At 44.8% G+C, this 19,771-nt stretch overlaps 1 long non-coding RNA gene across 1 annotated transcript in view; it reads right to left on the reverse strand.

The window, feature by feature from the left end:
• Nucleotides 1–769: 769 nt before the first annotated feature.
• Nucleotides 770–19,771, reverse strand: part of LOC140622612 (uncharacterized) — a 28,134-nt gene continuing 9,132 nt past the window's right edge. The window contains exons 4-5 of the long non-coding RNA XR_012022298.1: nt 11,260–11,351; nt 770–1,127 (exon numbers count right to left, since the gene is read on the reverse strand). This is a non-coding gene — a long non-coding RNA (uncharacterized lncRNA). The remainder of the gene's footprint in view (nt 1,128–11,259; nt 11,352–19,771) is intronic.

Below are 19,771 nucleotides of genomic sequence, written 5' to 3' on the forward strand. Positions count from 1 at the left end.
ATGTTTATGGATGTGGACTAGACTGTGTTGGGTACTTCATGGATGTTAACCCACTGACTCCTCATGACAACTTCATACGGTAGGTAGTTGGTTCCTTTCCTCATTTTTCAGCTAAGGAAATGGAGAGGCAGAGTGGTTAAATAATCTGCACCAATCTGGATAACTAGTAAGGGCTGGAGCCAGAATTCTTATTTCAGAAGCCAAGCTCATTATAAATTGCCTCTCATTTCATCCAATAACTATTCACTGCTGAGGATGTGGCTGCTGATAACTGACTCAAGCCATAAGTTCAAAAGTTGATTTAGGTTGAAGTAGTGACTTTGAAGCATTGGGCTCAAAGTTTCAAGGATCCATAGGACATAGGCCCTTCACTAGAGGAGTTTATAATATAGCCAGGAATGGAGTTGGGTAGTGAGAAGAGACAAGTGTTATTTTGGAGAACTTGGGGTAAATTTTTCTGAGCCTTGGTCTCTTCATCTGTAAAATGGATTTACATATGTTTCAGATTTATTAGCTGCCTCGTAAGAGCACATGGGGCTTCTGAAAAAGTGCATGGGAAGGGCAGCTCCCAGCACAGAAGAGCTGTTGAACAACAAAAGACCCACTTTGGCTCTCTTGTACAGTTCTTGCCAGGCAAAGAGCTAACTGGGCCTCAATCTTCCCTGGATGGCCATTGTAATACTCTTGTTTCTAACTCTTTGAGATGGTCTATACTGGGCTTTGGCTATATCTCCATTTCCTCATTTCCCACCATGGTCATCACTTTCCACGTCATGATCACACTCACCTAGGAGGCACATTCACATACAGACCCCTCTCCTCACATTGAGACTCAGGTCCTCTTCTCTGTTTATTACCACCTCCACCCAACTGTCATCTCCTGGTGAGAGGGACTTGGGGACCGAAGCTCTGTCTGGCACTAAAAGTATAAGTAAAAGATATCCTTGGTTCTATTGGGCAGAGAGAGCTATAGGAACCACTTTATCTGTAGTTGTAAGATCCAACTGAAAGAGAGTGAGGATGGAGTCGACTTATTTTCAGTGGGTGGTATTCTCCTCTTTCCTTTTCCAAGGATTCATAGTTGGCTTCTGGTCATCCTCTGTTCCTGAGAACAGGATCACAATTCCCTTAAAAACAGAACAGCAAAAGAGTGGACAGTCTTGAATTCAGTGTTGTACCTGTTCATCTATCACATGAAGACAAATCTTGTAGTTTGCCCTGCTTGCTTTGGTAAAATATTTTCAAAATTTAAAGCACTTCAGTAGGAAGAACAAATAACATAAGTAAATAAAAGTGCCTTATCAGGCAGGAGGTCACATGTTAGCATAAAGGTCACATGTTAGCATAACTGTTAGCATAAAGCTGAACAGTTTCATCTTTTATCTCCTCTTATTTCTTCCTCTTCTTGGTGATCAAATGATAGGAATGAATATTTTCAGATGATTTATCCTTGATTATTTTATTGTGAAGTTATATATACTCATTGCCAAAATTAAATCAGACAATACAAAAAAGCATAAAATGGAAAACATCACGCAAATGATCCCACTATCCTGTGCTGAGATTTGCAGACATTTCATTGTTCATTTTAAAAAGATCATGTCCTGTAGCTTGCTTTTATCAAGATATTCTTAACATCTTATAATGTTTTTTTTAATTTTTTTAAATTTTTATTTATTTATGATAGTCACAGAGAGAGAGAGAGAGAGGCAGAGACACAGGCAGAGGGAGAAGCAGGCTCCATGCACTGGGAGCCCGACATGGGACTCGATCCCGGGTCTCCAGGATTGCGCCCTGGGCCAAAGGCAGGTGCCAAACCGCTGCGCCACCCAGGGTCCCAACATCTTATAATGTTAAAATATATAGACCTACTTTAAACCTTAAAAAATTCTCCATAGTATTCCATTATATGGAGTTACTTGATTTAGTTCACCTGTTCCTTATTGATAGACATTTAGATTGTTTTTAAGAATTTTTACAATGAACAACTCTCTGATACATCTTTCAGTACTTGTTTGTTTGGTCATTTTCTTAGGACATATTTCTAGACTTTGGAGTAAAAGGTTTTTGAGCTTTTAAACTCCTTTGTCAACTATAGCTAAATTACCTTCCAGGAAGGTTCTCAGGGAATAGATAATTCATTTACTCACTGAGGTGCTCACATATCCTTCTGTTAATTAAAATGTTCTAGACATAGAGAGATCCATTAAAATCAGTCAAACCAAAGTCCACTATTTTTTTTAATTTTTACTTATTTATGATAGTCACACACAGAGAGAGAGAGAGAAGCAGAGACAGAGACATAGGCAGAGGGAGAAGCAGGCTCCATGCATGGGGACCCCGACGTGGGATTCGATCCCGGGTCTCCAGGATCACGCCCTGGGCCAAAGGCAGGCGCTAAACCGCTGCGCCACCCAGGGATTCCCCAAAGTCCACTATTTTTATAGACAAACTGAGGATGGAAGGAAGGTGGGTGATTTCTGAACTCAAGGGCCTCTCTCCTCAGTTTTTCTTTGAATTAGAGGATGGTATCTGCAACCTTATATAGAGCCATCCTGCCTCTGATGTTATAAGCTCTAGAGTTTCCTTCATGGGACTTTTTATTCTCTGGTAATCAAACCTTTCCACCACCACTTTAACCAACCCCATTGTAAAGGCCAATGGTCAGGATAGAGACAGGCTTTCAGATCTGGTGTCTTAAAACAGTTTTTTTTTTTTCTTTAAAGCTGGAAATGGTTCTCTTTAAGTCACATCCAAATCTAGGATTCAGAGGTGCTGTTGAGACATTTTCTTCCTGAATCACGTGTGGTTAGTTCCAGGCCTCCCTGGTGACCACTAGGCGTCAGACTTTCCCATCTCTCCTCCAACTGTGTTGCTTACTTAGTAATTAACTCATTTGCTCAGAGTCATTAGCTCTTATCTAAGGGGGCTTCTTTGTCATCATATGAACATGGTCATTATGAAGCAGAATCCTCACAGATTTCAACAGGACTTATTAAGTCTGACTGTCTCCTAGTGACTAGTTTTTCAACAGAGCTCTTCACTGCAAAGCTCAAGACTTAAACCAGAGAAATGTGGAAGAAAGACCCATAACCAGGCTCTTCATTATTCCCAAGGGAACCCACACAATGCCACTGCCTTTCACAGCATAGACATCTGTACCCTCATTGCTAGTACTATACCATTGTGAGCACCACCCCTCATTCATCTTAAGGACAATGCAATGCCAAAGCAGTCAACACCAGGCTCTAGGTTCTGTACATAAAATGAGTTGAAGTAGAACATCATCCATCAAGCACTTACTGAGTGGTCACTGAATATATGACCCTACACTTGAAGTCCAAAAAAGGATACTTTCATTCAGCCAGTCGTTCGATTATTTACCGTCCTTGTTGAGCACCTCCAGGGGACTGGAGGAGAAAACAACATGGGGGTAAATACACCAACACTACAGCTTGTGTGATAACAGGACCACTTCCACACCACAGCCAATTCCAGCCTGCTTGATCCCTCCTGCCTTGGAAGAGGCTTCATAGGTGGGATTAAAGCCACGGCATGTCTCCCAGCCAAAGTGACTTTCCCCTGGCAACCCATGTCACCCTTTTGGAGGGCCTTCGTGTTGCAGCCTCAGCACTTCCTCACTTCCTACCCTCCCTCCTGACAATATCCGTGAGAGAGAGAGATAAATATCACCCTCATCTCAGGCTTGGGGCAACTGGGAGAGAAAAGTAGAAGAGGTTCTCAAATCTCACAGAAGGACCTAGGCTGAAACAGCCTTCTGGGCTCCATGGGTTACATCACATGGGATCCCATGAAGATGGTCACAGATAACCAAGACACACATAATAACACTAAATGCCTTGGAGACAGCTGCTACCTAATATTAGAAGACTAATGAATGGGAACAGAAGGTCTCATTGTGTGAACTCATTTCCAGAAAACACAGCCTCCTGACCATCATGCCCCTGAAGAGGAAATCTCTCATCGTCATCATCCTTTCCTGGAGAAAGAGGTACCATTCCTTGATAGGAGCTAACTTATCTGGGAAAATGCATCGATTGTGATTTCCCACAGCGTATGTTCAACTTTTGCAGAATTGCTCAGATAAAACACAGCCCAGTATCTGTGGCTGAGATCCATTAAGATCTATTTCCATTTGCCCAAGAAATCACTACTATCAGAGTGTTTCCCCAAGTAGCTGAGTGTTTCTCATTTGGTTATTTTGAACTTTACTTAACACTTACTGGATTTTTAAAAAATAATGTCTCTATAAGATATGCCTCTAAAATGATGAGACATTTATTCCCTTTCTTTCTCTTCATAAACATACATTTCTCTAAATAAGTCATAATTGCTCTTTTTTCTGCACTTTACTTTAAATTGGTTTAAAAAAATATTATTTTCAAAGCAAATAAACATGATAGCAACAAGGACAACAAAACAATCTATCAGCATCTTCATAGTATATGAATCTCAGACTTTCTTTTTTCAATTTGCATTGCCAGACTACAAATGATCCTATAATAGAATTGTCCCCCACTTCTTAAGGAATGCTTGCAGTGGCTCTGGAAGCCACATTTGTTCCCTTTCCCACAGCTCCTTAAAAAGGGATATGACAACATCACTTCACCCATTCAATCCAATACCAGAGTGGTGCCTCACCTGCCAGCCTTGCTCTGGGTTGCTGGTGCCCGCAGGTCAGTTCAACTTTTGCCACATGAGTCATATGAAAAATTGAACTGGGCAGCTTGGCTTTTGAATAGCCATTCCACTCTTGTGAAGATATTTTCTAAATAAACACATGGCAACCACACTAACTTCACAGGATTTGGGAATTTCCTTTAGAGCTAGGCTAAAAGAACTGGCTTTTTGAGGGCACAGGAAGAAGGCAAAACTAAGGCCAGATAAGTATTTTTAAACTGCGAGCATTGAGATATTTGTAACCTTTAGTTTCTCAACTAAAAACCGTATATTGAGGACAGATTATAGAAGGTCTGGAGATGGGAGAGTGCACCTTATTTGAGACATAAAGAGCTGGACTAGGAACAAGAGTTTCCAGAAGCTATTCTTACCCAAGACTCTATATCTCTTACCTCTTCCCTCACTTACTTCTGTTAAGAAACTAAGAGTGGCATCATTACTAATCATCAGGAAAATACAAATCAAAACCACCATAAGACATCATCTCAAATCGATCAGAATGTCTGTATCAAAAATACAAGAGGTACAAGTGTTGGCAAGGACATGGGGAAAAAAGGAACTCTCATATGCTGTTGGTGGAAGTGTAGATTGGTGCAACGACTATGGAGCAATAAAGAGAGTCTTCAGAAAACTAAAAATAAAAGTACCACAAGATCCAGCAACTCCACTTCTGAGTATTTACCCAAAGAAAACAAAACCACTAACTTGAAAAGATATATGCACTCGTATGTTTATTGTAATATTATTTATAATAGCCAAGATATGGAAGCAGTCTAAGTGTCCATCAACAGATGAATGGATAAAGAAGAGGTGTTATATCTAGACAATGGAATATTACTCAGCCATAAAACAAATTAGTTCTTGCCATGTGTGACAACATGGATGGACCTAGAACATATCATGCTAATTAAAATTAGATGGAGAAAGACAAATACCATAAGATTTCACTTATGTGGAATCTAAAGACCAAAACAAACAACCACAACAACAAAACATAGAAAGAGACTCATGGACACAGAGAATTGGTGGTTGCCACAGGGGAAAGGATGAGAATTAAGAGGGACAAATTTCCACTTGAAAAATGAATAACCCACAGAGATGAAAGTACAGCATAGGCAATATGGTCAATAATATTGTAACAATGTTGTATGGTGACAGATGGTAACTACACTTACTAGGGTGAGCAATGAGTAATGTTTATAATTGTCAAATCACTATGTTGTACACCTGAAACTAATATAATATTATATGTCAATTACATTTCAATAAAAAATTTAGAAATAAAAAAAATTAGAAAGAAGCTAAGAGTGGTAGACTGTGAATCCAGTAAGTACCTAGCAATTAACTCAGACTATTGTTTGACTTAGGTTGTTGACTCTCAAGACCTTACGGAGTTCAAAACCTGAATATTTCATCACAGTTAATTAATTTAAAAGAAGGCACCTGAGTGACTCACTCAGTTAAGCATCTGACTTTTTTTTTTAAGATTTTATTTATTTATTCATGAGAGACCCAGAGAGGCAGAGACATAGGCAGAGGGAGAAACAGGACCCCGGGATCATGCTCTGAGCTGAAGGCAGATGCTCAATCCCTGAGCTACCCAAGCATCCCAAGCATCTCCCTCTTGATTTTGGCTCAGGTCAAGATCTCAGGGTCATGAGATCAAGCCCTGTGTTGGGCTCTGCACTGGGCATGGTGTCTGCTTAAGATTCTCTCTTCTCTCTCTCCCGCTCACCCACTGCTCATGCTCTCTCTCTCTCTCTCCCTCTCAAAAAAAAAAAATTACAATTAACTAATAAAAGTAGCACATCAAATAAATTATTTTTTATGATGGCTCCTAATTGCCAGTGGGTAATGTTTATTTGGAGCTCCCCAGGTGTTCAGGGAAATATATTAATTCATTCTGATTTTCAACAAACATTTACATAACTATCCTCAGTGCTGTGGGAAATAAAAAGAATTGTGGCCTATGAGGAGTTACAGGGTGGTATAGACTGCATTGCATATCTATAAGAGCTACAATTCAAAACAATACCCAAGAATGACCACTTAGGTGACAAAGAATATCTGAAATGTGCATATGTATGTGGGAAAAATCTGGAAGTGGACATTACAGAATGTTCTACTGAGATGAAGTTATCTTTGGGGCATAAAGATGTGAATTGATTTTACTTTCATGTTTCACTTTTAAAAATTTTCCACCACGAACATGTAATACCTGTGTAAGTTATGTCTTAAAGCTTAAATGAAAACAAAGGCAATAACAAGGAATTTAGATGAGGGAGTACTTTCCTACAGCTGGGACAATCAGGAAGGGTTGGTGGGAAAGGAACACATGAACTCAGCCTCAAGGACTGAGGAGGACCTCAGGAGGTGGAAAGGAAGTGGAGAATTAGGTGAGTGTGAACCATAAAAGTATAACGTGTATTTGGAAATTGTAAGTTTCTCTGACGGTAGCATGGGGCCTAAATAGTCTATAAATGGACATCAGCCTAGTAAGGGCAGTTGGGGATTTATTAGGAAGACTTTTAAATGTCAGGCTCTGGAGTTTGGACTTGGTCAGCAGTCAGTGGGGATCACTGAAGTTTCTTTGGTAATAGAGGAGCAGGTGACCAAAGGCGTGGTTAACATGGGAGGCCGAGGAGAAGGCAGGGAAGGAAAGAAGGCTCTTCTAAGCAACCTGGGCTGGAGGTGGTGGTAGAGTTGCCCACCCAGTAGTGCTTGGGGTAGCGTTAAGGAAGTGAGAGGCAGTGACCTACAGCAGGAAAAGGCCTTGTTTCACCCTCAGACACTTACTTAATAAGCTCAATGAGAAAAGAGGGGCATAGTTGCATCACAGGATATATACATTAACAGTGAGGCTGATTTTCAGCTATAGCTATAGAATTATTGTCTTTATCATTCAGGCACATATGAAAAGTGAATAAAATTCTATTGTTGATGGGTCATTCTACGTGAAGGCATGCACAAGAGTGGGATAGCCAAGCTGGTCAGCAGACATCAAGAGAACATCGCGTTCCAGAGGAGAAAAGGCTCCTGGCTCTCAGATCTAAAGGGAATGTCCTCATTAGGTCACAGCACAAGGTTCTCCAACCTGAGGGGAAGGTCACTTTCCCTTCAAACAGTTAGAGTGTTCTAAATGCTGAACTGTGCAATGCCCTGGGCAAATTTAGCAGATGGAGCAGAGGGTGTGGGAGAGGCTTTTGGTCAACGCACTACTATTTCAGTAATTTGATATTATTTGTTCCTATGAAGCATTTACAAGCTAGGCTTTACACCTATCACAACTCAGAGATGCAGGCAAGCTGTGCTCACCTTGCTGGGAAGAGGAATAGCCTGAGGACGCCTTCATAAGAGGTCATAAAACATCTATTCCAATGGCTGGTGATCAAAACTAACATTCTTAAGCTTTCAGGAATCATGATACTAAGGTGCACACCACTCTAGGTGAATCTAGCCCTGGTTTCCCATCACCTTGGTCATAGTTTCAATATTCTCTCTTCCTCTTCATTTCATTATAAAGCCCTAAATGCTACTCCTTTCTGTTTGCTCCAATTCTTACTTCTGTGATCAGTTCTCACTCACCTCAGCAGATACCGAGACTGGTAAATTTATCAGCAACCAGAATAATTACCCCTTGGATACTCATTTGCCTACAATTAATTTTTGTCAAATGAAAACCAGGTGCAACATGGCTATACTTGCAATTCCACATGGACATGACATAGCACATGTAAAAGGACCTCCTTGGCACACTCTTGATCATACACGTGTGACAACTTGCACATGAGATAGGACCAAGGATGAAGCACATCTCTGCATCATCCAGAGAAAGCTCATGAGTGGCACACGTCCCTGTATCTTCTGCCCCACGTAGGCATTGGGGAACCTGGAGCCATGCAGTAGATAAGATGTACTCACTTTGCTGTGCAGCCCAGAGACTTAGGACAAAATGCTAAACATGGTTCTGGGTTTTCTGGATAAGCACTAAAATGCCAGATCTTGGCGAAGGTGTCGGGGTGGCATAGCTAGATATGGCTGTGTGTCTGGCTTTTTGCTCGATGATAAGCTCGAAGGATGGATCCATTTGTTCTTTTGGAGTCAACAGTGACTTCTTGGTACTTCCTAGAGCTTTTGGGCCTCCCGAGTGAAGTCACAGAGTGCCACTGCCTTTCACTGCCCTGCATAGATATCGGTAACTTCATTGCTAGTAGGGTGTTGATGTGGGCAGCCCTGAGCACCACCCCTCATTCATCTTAAGGACAATGCAATGCCAAAGCAGTCAACACCAGGCTCTAGGTTCTGTACATAAAATGAGTTGAAGTAGAACATCATCAATCAAGCACTTACTGAGTGGCCACTGAATATATGACCCTACACTTGAAGTCCAAAAAAAGATACTTTCATTCAGCCAGTCGTTCGATTATTTACCAAGTCCTTGTTGGGCACCTCCAGGGGACTGGAAACCCAGGGAGGAGAAAAACAACATGGGGATAAATACACCAACAGTACAGCTTGTGTGATAACAGGACCACTTCCACACCACAGCCAATTCCAGCCTGCTTGATCCCTCCTGCCTTGGAAGAGGCTTCATAGGTGGGATTAAAGCCATGGCATGTCTCCCAGCCAAAGTGACTTTCCCTTGGCAACCCATGTCACCCTTTTGGAGGGCCTTCGTGTCGCAGCCTCAGCACTTCCTCACTTCCTACCCTCCCTCCTGACAATATCCGTGAGAGAGAGAGATAAATATCACCCTCATCTCAGGCTTGGGGCAACTGGGAGAGAAAAGTAGAAGAGGTTCTCAAATCTCACAGGAGGACAGGGGCACCTGGGTGGCTCAGTGATTGAGCATCTGCCTTCAGCTCAGGTCATGATTCTGGGGTCCCAGGATCAAGTCCCATATGCAGTTCCCTGCATGGAGCTTGCTTCTCCCTCTTTTGTGTCTCTGCCTCTCTCTCTCTCTCTCTCTCTCTCTCTCTCTCATGAATAAATAAATAAAATCTTAAAAAATATATGTCATAGAAGAACAGAGGCTGACCCAGACTTGCATCATAGGGGACCCCATGAAGACGGCTACAGATAACCAAGACACACATAATAACAACAATCAATGCTCTTCAAGTTTTGCTATGTCTGTGATGTTAAGGAAATGTCAATTATGTGAGAAGGAAAGTGAAGGACAATGAGGTCAGTGAGACAGAGTTAACCCATCAGCAAAAATCCACAGGGGCTGTTTGAGCTCATTCAAACAAGGACTCCAGGGGAAGGGAATTGTGTTGCAGGCAGGTTGGAAAGGCCGCATCCACCAAAACCCTTCCAATGAGAGTCTGATGACTGGCAGTCATTTCTCAGGCCAATAGTGCATAAAATGTGTTCAGCAACATGGATTAATTCCCACCTTAGACCTTGTTCTCCATCTCCTTACCACCCTCCCTGGGTTTGGCCGGTAATAAAAGCTAGCTCTAACTAGAAAAGTGACAAATGCATAGCAATCATTTCTTTCTCTTTGCAAGCGGGTAGGGGAAGCCACGTGTGTGAAGCAGCATATATTTCTTCATGACTGAACTATTTCTGTGGCTCAAGGGGTGTAGAGCTGGTGAACAGACGTGCCCCGCTGCCTCCAGCCGTCCCTGCCCTGACCCACTGCCAGAGCCACTTGCATGGAGACCGGGAAGCACATGGTGCTTGCTGCCCTGCAGCCCTGCCCAGTAACCACACTGTCCCCTCTCTTCCAGAGCAAGGTCCTGCTGTTCCGCAGGCCCTGGCATGTGAGCAGTTTCTGCCTGCAGGTCACTGTGCTGAGGGGACTCACGTACGTCCCCCCTTTGACACAAGTACGTAACCATTTAAATCCATACCTCTGGGGGTGGCAGTGATAGGACAGAGAGGACAGGTGGGTTTCCTGGAGGGCTGGATTAGGAAAGGGTTTAAGAAGAGCAGAAATGGGGTGCATGGAGCAGATCTGCCGGGAACCTTCAAAAGGTTGGTTAGACAACTTGTTGTTAAAACCAGTGTTTACCACTAAACATGTTACAATAAACATACGAACAGCTCTGGGAATAAAAAATCAAGCAATGTGGGACTGAATCTAGTTTGCTCAAATAACTTATTTCTTTTGAATGGCCAAGCAGTGGCTTTTTATTTATTTATTTATTTATTTATTTATTTATTTATTTATTCATTCATTCATTCATTCATTCACGAGAGACACAGAGACAGAGGTGGAGATACAGGCAGGAGGAGAAGCAGACTCCCTGCGGGGAGCCCGATGGGGGACTTGATCCCAGGACCCCAGGATCATGCCCTGAGCCAAAGGCACTCAGCTCAACCACTGAGCCACCCAGGTGCCCCAAGAAGTGGCTTTCTAACATTAGAAGGTGACATATGTGATGTGTCTTGAAGGGCACTGGAAAGATACCCCTTCCTCCAAAACAATCACAACCTCTCCCATCCACATCCTGCCAAGGACCCTGCAATTCCAGCATTAAAGAGGTCATTCTTTCAGGTTTCACCTTTTCCAGGCTTCTCCTTTAACATGTAAAAGGGCTCTTCACTAACCTCTGATATGCTGTGGATCATGCTTGTTTTCAGCCCCAGTTCCACAGGAGAGCTCTGGGTCTTGGGAAAACCTCTCTGGGTCTTAGGATGATCTGGGAAGAAAAGTGAGTAGAGGAGAACTAAGAGGCCCAGAAACAGAACTGGCAAAACAGCCTTTGCTACACCGGGTGGGGCCGAGCAATGCGGAGCGAGGTACGAACCTGCAAACATGGCTAATGAAAATTCCCCTTTGTAAGCAAGAAACCTTGTCTTCACATCAAGTCTTCAGCTATTAGGGTCTGACAATTCCTCTCAATCATAATTAGAGGGTAGAATAAACCTGTAGAACTGATATTCAAGTCCCTGTCTGGATCTCACATGTGTGTGTGTTGGGTGTGTGTGTGTTGGGGGGGGGGGGGGTTGACTTCCCTACAGCCCCTGAAATAAATTGACACCAAGCTTTGCAATAGTTAATTTACTATAAATAAATGCTCTAAGCAATGTGAGTTACTTAGCAGACTCTTCACCATAAATGTCCTACGTGAAAACTGACCCCTGTTTGACACCTCAGCTATTTTAAAGCTACTCGTACAAATTCCTCCGCTCTGCTAATCTGCAAAGGCTAAAATGTCCCTGCTTCTAAGGCTCTGCGGGACTCTCCTGACAAGGAGAGCTGGTGTCAGGGAATAATTAGGTTCTGTTTGAGAGGGGGAGGGAAAAGTCAGGAGCTTATTATTTCTGGTCACCTTGTTAGACATCTATATTGAAATGCTGCAGAAAATAACAGACGTGCAGAGTATTCAAGTCAATGAGAATCACTGCGTTGGCTAAAGAGAAATTCATTTGTTTCATTTCTAAGCAACTTGCTGCTTAGTCTTGGAGCACAGATTCTAGATAAAATAGAAAGGTATCACATGAGTCTTTCCACAGAGGACTGAGCAACAGCCGAGGTCTCGTTGTCTAAACAAACTGGCTGTTACCAAACACAGGTGACGGCTGTGTATCAGTGACACCCTTCATCCCATTCCCTGAGAGAATGTTATAGGTGGTTCACCTCCTTCAGCCTAACTCTCTCACCCCACTTCCACAAAGAGTTAAATACAGAAGTCATAAAAAGAGGTTCATAGCCAATGTGGTTTTCTTGGAATGAGTGAAAACTGGTTTGTAATTCAGTCTCCTTGAACAGAATATCAATGCTCATGAGAAACCATTATTTTTGCCTCTGACAAGCACAGAGTAATCAAATACTTCCAGATCCAAATCCCAAAGTGATCGGCTCTTACCTAAATCAAGTGTAGATGACTAAAATGGTGACGTTTTTTATTTTTTGCATAGAGACTATAGTTGGGGGGATACGAGGAGAGCAAAATCTCTTGAGAAACCCGAGCACAGCGAGAAGCCTGATGTATAAATGTCTGTGAGTGATGAAGCAGGACCCTTATTCCATTATTCCACATGGCGAACCACTCTAAGATTTACCTGAGCAGTCAGCACGTCAGGTTAGGAACTACCGGGGGCCATGAGGTTGTAAGCTCTAGGTCATCACACCACGGCTACTGGGACAGGCCCCGGCTACGGGGCACTCAGGCCAGTGAGTAGTTGTATGTCAGCTTGGGTTAGTGAGAACACTTTGCCCAAATGTATGGGGTGGGGAAGTGCAATTGCAACTCGCACATCCACATCCGAGTGTCACTACAAGGGCTTTCTTGTGTTTCTTAACACTTGTTACTTTGTATGCACAGGCAAAGAATTCCACTAGCATTCTCTCTCTCTCTCTCTCTCTCTCTCTCTCTCCCTCTCTCTCTCTCTCTCTCTCCCTCCTTCCCCTTCACCTCCAGTTATCCTTGGCACAGCTGATTAGCTGGTCAGAACCATAGCTTCTGATTTACACTTAAAGAAATTGAGAAACGGAGAGGTTGAGTGATTGGCTCAAGGTCACCAGCAGCGGAGTTGGGTTTAGAAACGACTGCTTCTTGATTTTCTGGGCGCCGAGCCAATTTGCCTCTCTGCACTTCAGTGTGAGTGTTAAATACCTTTATGTGAATTTGTTTTCTTTTCTTTCTTTTTTCTTTTCTTTTTTTTTTTTTTGTGCATTTGTTTTCATGTCAGGTTTCTATCTGCTTGCAAAGTGTATGTGGACAACATATCTCAGTCCCGTTGCTGAAAACAGCAGCTTGCTCTTTCTAGCAGGCTGGTCCATCCTCCGGAACAAGGTGCTGTTAGACCTGGGCCTGGCTTTGGGAGCTGGTCCCAGGTGCTCTGTGTGTGTGTGTGTGTGTGTGTGTGTGTGTGTGTGCATGAAGAGAGCCTTAATGGGCCCAGGTGCTCTGTGAGGGCAGCATCTACACATCTGATCTTACATAAGGGAGCTACAGTGGTGGCAGCTCGGGCCAGGTTCACACCGACCACGTCCCCCTCACTGCCCTGTCCCGTTCCTGCAGATGCCCCAGGAGAGGCTTCTAAAGAGAGTCTCTGGCTGACAAGGAACTGACTTGTCACACACTTTGGGCCTACTCGGTGGAATGTGCCTTCCCAAGGTGGCGCAAAGGGTACCACCCTTTATAGGTCATGACTCATCTATAATTTCTAGCAAAATCTGCCTTAGAGGACCAAAATGTGCGAGACTGGAGGTCAGCATGGGGCAGAAGCTATTCGATTCGGGTGTTGGGGGTGGAGGGCCGGAGCCAGCGCCCAAGCATGCATTTTTGTTCCCCAAACCTTTTCCAGCAGCCCTGATGCTCTCTCCTAACCTTCAAGCCTTGGCTCCTCTTTTCTCTGCTGCCCTTTCCAGCCACCATTTAATCATTGCCTGTGGCTTTTCATTCCTGCTGCCCAGTGTCATTCATCTCCTCCTCCTTCCCCAGCCTCCCTGGCCAGGGCCAAAGGTTGTTTAAGGTCCCTGAAAATTAACTTTAGCCTCCTGCAAGGTGAATCGTTTTCTGACGAAGCCTCACACCCTAACGAGCTTGTGAAAACATTCCACACAAAAATAACCTGCTTACTGTGTGAGACTCCAGAGTTTTCGTGCACTCCACCCCAATTTTGCTCCCCCCAATTTTTTCCCTTGTTTATAAGCTACAACCAATCATTTCTGGATCTTTCCAAAGAATTATTTTTGGTAATTCCTAGGAGATATATACATATATGTATAGTCTTATATGTTGTATGGCTCACAATAGTTAGGTTTGGAACATTTAGTGAAAATTATAGCCTGGCTCTCTCCCCCCTACTCACTTTGAATGGGATGATAAGAGATGGTGGGAAAAGATGAGAGTCCATGCCCACGGGAAGGATGGACTTTATAGAGAAGGGTTGGATGTTGGGGATCCCTGGGTGGCTCAGCAGTTTAGTGCCTGCCTTCAGCCCAGGGCATGATCCTGAAGTCCCGGGATCGAGTCCCGCATTGGGCTCCCTACATGGAACCTGCTTCTCCCTCTGCCTGTATCTCTGCCTCTTTCTCTGTCTGTGTCTCTCATGAATAAATAAATAAAATCTTAAAAAAAAAAAAAAAAGAGAAGGGTTGGATGCATGACTCCCTACTTCTTCCTCCAAAAGCTGGATTACTGAAGAGTCTGTCCTGGGGAACTGGCATCTTGAATGAAGTTCCAAGTCCACCGTAGGGTGGGCCCACATGCTTGGATACCTGCCATGTTGACTCAGCCTCCAAATACTCCTCCAAACACAAAGGGGCCCTGAGGTGGGTCTCTGAGCAGCTCTCACAAGTTGACCTTAATTATTCCTAAACTTCAGAACCAATTCACCAAAAGAACGACAGAATCAGTACTAGTCATCATCACTCTGCCGGCACTTTTCCAGGTGTCTCGTCCAGGCTACCTTCAGGATTACCCACTGTCTCCTTTGTAAGTCAGGGGGTCAAGGGCAATAGAATTCGCTTTGGGCTATTCTATTTTCTGGCTCAACATATATTCACTCATTCATTCTGTGTGTATAAATTGAAGATGCCTATGAATGAGGTGATGGGAAAACTTATGTACAAGCCAGAAGTCTTTTTGACTAAAAAAAATGAAGCTTCATATTTGAAATCAAGTGGGGAATGATATAGATCATGGGAGAATAATAATAGCCAACATTACATTGCACTTTATATACCTGGCACAGTGCATGTGTGTGTGTGTGTGTGTGTTTTGTTGAGGTAAAACATATACACAATTTACCATTTTTAAAAAAGATTTTATTTATTTATTCATGAGAGACACACAGAGAGGCAGAGACACAGGCAGAGGGAGAAGTAGGCTCCCTGCGGGGAGCCCCATGTGGGGCTCAATCCCAGGACCCCGAGGTCACAACCTAAGCCGAAGGCGGACGCTCAACCTCAACTGCTGAGCCCACCCAGGCGTCCTACAATTTACCATTTTAGCCATTTTTAAAGGTACAGTCCAGTAGCACTAAGTACATTCACATTGTTGTGCAACCATCACTGTATCTGCCTCAGAACTTTTCCCATCTTCCCAAACTGAAGCTCTGTACCTACGTTCTAAACACTAACAGCTCTTCCCCTCTCCCCTCAAGCCCTAGACACTACCATTCTACTTTCTGATTTTCTTTTCTTTTTAAAAAAGATTTTATTTATTTGAGAGAGAAAGAGAGAGAGTGAGAGAGAAATCATGAGCAGAGGGGAAAGGCAGAGACAGAGGGAGAAGCAGGCTGTCTGCTGAGCAGGGAGCCTGATGTGGGGCTGGACCCCAGGCCCCTGGGATCATGACCTGAGCCAAGGGCAGGCGCTTAATCGACTGAGCCACCCAGGCACCCCTACTTTCTGATTTTTCTGTCTGTATGAATTTAGCTACTTGAGCGGCTTCATATAAAGGAATCCTTCATTATTTGTCCATTTGTGAAGTTCTAGTCACCTTACATCTACTATACCCGTTTAATCAGAACGCTAGCCCTATGAGGTATTATTATCCCCATTTTACAGATGAGGAGATGGAAATAGAAACAGGCTGAGAAGTAGACGTTAAATGCTCAGGGAGAGCAGAGGAAGGAAAAGTCTCCCTTAACTTGGCTCTCTGTCCCTAGGGTTCCAGGAACCACTTAAAAGGAGGCAAAGGACCCTCCGGGGAGGCCCGCCCCAGGCACCTGCCGGCCGCTCTCTGAGTCTACCCAGGGGCTGAGCGGCGGGGCGGGCCCGGTGCGGGAGAGAAGAGGGAATGTGCGAACCAGTCCAGCGCCCCCTGTCCCCACCGCCCGCCCCAGCAGGCCGCGTGGGCTGAGCCGGCCCGGCAGGCTGCGAGCCAAGGATTAATCCATCACGACCAGACGTTCTATTTTGGGCAGGCGGCGGGGCAGGTGCGGCGGGCACCTCGCGGAGGCCGCGGCGGGGAGGCTGGGGGGGTGGGGGGGGAGCGCCAGGGCTCACCTGCACCCGCACCCCACCGACCGCCTAGAGGGGACCGAGGAACCGGCCGCGGCAGGCGGTCCCCTGAGGACGCCCCAGGAGTACCAGACGACAGACGACACCTGCAGGTGCCCACGGGATGTCTGAGAAGCTCAGTTTTCTTGCCAGGGCTGGGTTTTGACTTGGCGACTTGGCAGACGCCACCTGGGTCAGCTCCCTTCCCCTACAAATTCCTCAGCCTTCCTTCCCACCAGGACCCCCCCCCCCCGCCCCCCCCCCCCCCCCCCCCCCCCGTCTTCTTCCCTGCCCTGGCCAGTGGGATCTCCTCCAAGGATGAGGGCCGGGGGCAGCCCGCCAGCCTCTGCAGGAGGAAAAGGCCGTGAATCCCCTGCTGCTGCCCCGCGGGAGCCCCGGTCAGGGCAGGTGGTGTCACTCCGGGAGTCACCACGCTGCGCTCCCGGGTGGAGACTGTGTCCTGGGGCCTCGTCCCCCGCCCCCCAGCCTTTGGCCCTTCGGCCTCCTGTTTACACGGAACCGCACAGGGCAGCGCAGTGACTGCAGGATTGCCCCCCAAAGATGTCAGGGAGGACATGAGGAAGAAAGATAAAACAGTAGTTGAACACTTTGGGTTAGAAAGCTCAATGTTTGTTTTTTTGTTTTTAAGATTGTATTTATTTATTCATGAGAGACCCAGAGAGAGAGAGAGGCAGAGACACAGGCAGAGGGAGAGGCAGGCTCGGTGCAGGGGGCCCGACGCGGGACTTGACCCCAGGACCCTGGGATCGCGCCCTGGGAGGAAGGCGGACGCTCAACCGCTGAGCCCCCCAGGCATCAGGAAAGCTCAATTTTGAAAGGAAATTGGATTTCAAGTCAATATTGATGGTCGACAACTTTTTACTCAGTCTCATCAGTCTCTCCCGGCAAAAGGAAGCATATTTTGGATCGTGGAGAACATTTTTGCAGGTTTTATTAGTGACTGGGACAGAGCTTTGAAAATCTAAAGCTTTAAATATCTAAATGTTACTTAGATAAGATCGGACTATCTAAACGTTCGGACAACACTTAGAGACGGAGGGGTTGTCTCTGTTTTTGTTGGTCTGGTTTTCAAAGTGGTTGGGATTATTTCCCCTTAAATTATGCAGTCCTGCCAGCATTTTCACCCAACCCAGTTACCATGCACTGTTCTTGTTTCTGTCTAGACCGCCTGCTCGCTGAGTTTCAGTCTTGGTAAAGATCAGTTAAGGAAGTTTTTTGATTGATCAAAAATATCAGATTTTTTTAAAAGATTTTATTTATTTGACAAAGAGACAGAGTGCGAGAATGAGCACAGGAAATAGGCAGAGCAGCAGGCAGGGGAGAGGGAGAAGCAGACACCCCCACTCCAGCAGGGAGCCAGATGTGGGGCTGGATGCAGGGCTCGATCCCAGGACCCCAGGATCATAACCTGAGTCAAAGGCAGCCGCTCACCTGCTTAAGTGGCCGAGCCACCCAGGCACCCCTCGGATTTCCATCTTACAGATCTCAGGGTGGGGAGTGAGCACAAAAAGTTTCTCTATGATTTGAAGCACACACTTTTTAGGTGGAGATGGTAAATAACTGAAAAGGCCTAGACCTTTTGGGTCCTAGACAGACTTCCCTGCAGGCAAACTTGGGCTCACCCAGCTGCCCTCTGCCGTCTGCCAACTTCCCAGGCTTCCTTACCCAGCCCACACAGGAAGCAAACCACAGAGGAGTAGCGTCTTACCAAGCTGGGCTCTGGAAACAGATTTGGTACGAAAGGCACATGAGCAATCTAAGCCATGAACAGATGACAGCCAAACACTGCTGCAGGTGAGCTGATGGCATGTGTCTCATGCCTGAGAACAAAAGAAATAATTGCTGCCTCATTTGCTCTTAAAAAGCTGCTCACCTCTACCACTGAGACTCAGTGCTTCTCTTGGCCCTTAGTTGTTTTGTTTTGTTTTGTTTTTTTTCTGCTTCAACACCAGTCTCACTCTCTGAAGCTTTGGCTTCTCTTCCAGACTCTATCCCACCCTCACCCCAGTGCACAAAATCCCTCCTTTTCCCCAGAGCCACATTTAGTTCATTGGTGTAATGGAGCTGACTACACCTTAGAGATCAGTTTGTGCCGTGATTTTTAACTAATGTTCAAGGAACCTTAGGATCCCTAGCAGGCAAGCGACAGAAGCCACTGAGTGTGGGGATATGTGTATGAATGAGCAAGTAAGTACACACAACAATAATTATCTAGAAAAATAAAGTCTCCCAAAGTCCCTTATGCACATAGGCAGATTTATCAACCAGAACAAAAGACTATTATCTCTTTTATGCATTGGGATACTTCCTTGTTTGATAAAAGGATTCTGTAATTTAAAGAAAATCATTTGAAAAAGACAGTGAACCTGCCCCACCCTTTCTTAATCCATGGGGACGCGCCCCTGGGTGTGCCCAGGTGGGATTCCCTTGCCTGCCTTCTTCCACACGGAGGAGCTGTCTTCTGGTTCCATCCCTGAATAAAGAGGACAGAGCCTCATGACTCCATCTGGGCCACAGTGAGTTATTGCCAAGAATAACCTGGCATCAGGATATTCAAACTCTTTGCCTTCAAGCTCTGGCATTCCAGTAGAGGCTGAGTTGGAGCTGTTGCAGAGAAGCTCAGCAGGCTAGGGTCAGTGAACGCAGTCTAGCCCCTGGCTGGAACTAGAGCATGGCTCAAAAATGATCACAATGAATAAAACTTAGTAGCAGCTTTCTTTAAACAAATATGTGCATAGTGCTCAGTCCTTTTGCAATAGGACTTGAATGTTGTTGTATACTCTTGGATTCCTATGAATCACCCAAGACTACTCCAGCTAGTATTTTATTCTTCAGAAAGATTATTTCCCCGGGAGCCTAGATGCCTCTGTATAAGTAAATATACCTGCTATTTTTAAGAGGAGGATGCCTATGTTCTCCATACTTAAAGTACTTCAAAGCAATCACACAGAACACTATGTACACCTAAGTGAGATTAAACTAAGTCCTAAGGGAATCCCAGACTCACCCTAGATCCACAGTGGTTTCTAATGTACATGATACAGACTATGATAATAATGATGATCATAATACTATGTGGGGAGCCCTTCTGTATAGCAGATGCAATGCTATGCACTATACATTTAATCTGCACAAAATTTC

This window comes from Canis lupus, chromosome 32 (assembly GCF_048164855.1).
Source record: "Canis lupus baileyi chromosome 32, mCanLup2.hap1, whole genome shotgun sequence".
Taxonomy (NCBI): Eukaryota; Metazoa; Chordata; class Mammalia; order Carnivora; family Canidae; genus Canis; species Canis lupus.